Source organism: Lutra lutra, chromosome 5 (assembly GCF_902655055.1).
Source record: "Lutra lutra chromosome 5, mLutLut1.2, whole genome shotgun sequence".
NCBI classification, from domain to species: domain Eukaryota; kingdom Metazoa; phylum Chordata; class Mammalia; order Carnivora; family Mustelidae; genus Lutra; species Lutra lutra.
Window position 1 is genome coordinate 115,230,596 of NC_062282.1, and position 1,551 is coordinate 115,232,146.

General features: G+C 35.7%; 1 pseudogene; it reads right to left on the reverse strand.

Moving 5' to 3' along the window:
* Positions 1-258: 258 nt before the first annotated feature.
* Positions 259-343, reverse strand: LOC125101366 (uncharacterized; annotated as a pseudogene).
* Positions 344-1,551: the final 1,208 nt, after the last annotated feature.

The following is a 1,551-nucleotide window of genomic DNA, read 5'->3' on the forward strand; positions in this document are numbered from 1 at the left end:
GTATCTAGCCCCCTTCAATTTCTTGTAAAACATTTGGTATTATTTCTATATGAAATCTATGATATAAATTCATAAATTAGAATATTAGGACATGCTCATGCCATTACCTATCTTCTTAAGCATATAAATATTATACAACTATTTTAATATCCTTTTCTGGTAATTCTGCCCTCTGCTTCATTATTTTTCCATTGATTGATTTTTTTTTTTTTTCCTCATCATAGTTTACATTTTTTGCATGCCTGGTAATTTTTCATTTGATGTCAGATTTTTTTTTTTCAATTAGCAATAATTGCGCCTCGGATAAACCTCATTGGCTACGATACTGCCACTGCGCAAAGCTTCAGATTTTTTTTTTAACCTTATAGGGCGTTGATATATTTTTTACTCCTTTAAATATTCTTGAGCTTTGGCTTAAGATATTAGTTACTCGGAAATCATTTGATCCTTCCCAAGTTTGCTTTTAAGCATTGTTAGGCAGTTCCAGGGCAGTCTTTTGTCTAGGGCTAATTGTGACTCCCTAATAAGGCAAGGCCAATTTTGAGTAATCTACCATATGCCCTGTGTACTGGGAGAGCTTTCTCTATCTGCTTTGTGGGAACACAAACTTTTCTCTCTTAAAATCACCAGGATTGCTCTGTCAATTCCTTTCCAGAGACTCCTTCTCTGGCCTTGAGTACTTTTCTCATATACACATACTTATTCTGTACCCAACTAAAGACTTGGGGAAAACACTGACTAGATTTCCACAACAATTTTTGTAGCTCTCAATTAACACAGCTCTCTTTTCTGTCACCCTGCTCTGCAAATTCTAACCATTTTGGCTTCCCCGCCTCTTCAGTTCAGAGACTACTAGGCTCTTTTTGGTTCTCACACTCCTTGCACAGAGCTTGGATGATAAGTAGGATGATCATATGCAAATTGGGACAATAGCAAAGCTCATCTCCCTGATTTCCATTCTCTGAGATCACTCTCCTGTACTGATTTTTGTCCAATTCCCACATTTTCATGCACATCGTTTGTTTTTATAGTCATATGGATCAAGGCTAAGTTAATTTCACAATTTTATCACAGCCAAGGGCTATATTACCTTTAAAGTTACTATTCAGACATATTTAAAAGATAAGTTTCTCTAAAAGGTAAAAGGTGTGATACCGCCCTCTGAATAGAGGTGATGCTAAAACCTCTTCCTGAGGAAAATGAGAAGGTACTGAGGTCAATCAGGAACATACCTACTTTTAGGTCTTAGGAGCCTGTTTAAAAATTACATTAACATTCATATCTACTAAATTCAGATTCAGTGTCTGGTTTAACCTACCTTTTATTAATAAATATTTTCAAACAGATATTTAAATGGGTACCTCTGATTGATAATTCTATTTATTCAATATACTGTAATCACAATGTACTTCATGTGCATTACCTGGTTCAAGCCTCATAACATCGCTGTAGGTTACAACATCCAGGTATTTGATTCCTTTTACACAGAATAAAGATGTAGTTCCAGAAGACATCAGCAGACCCTTCCTACCCCTCAAACAGCAATGACCT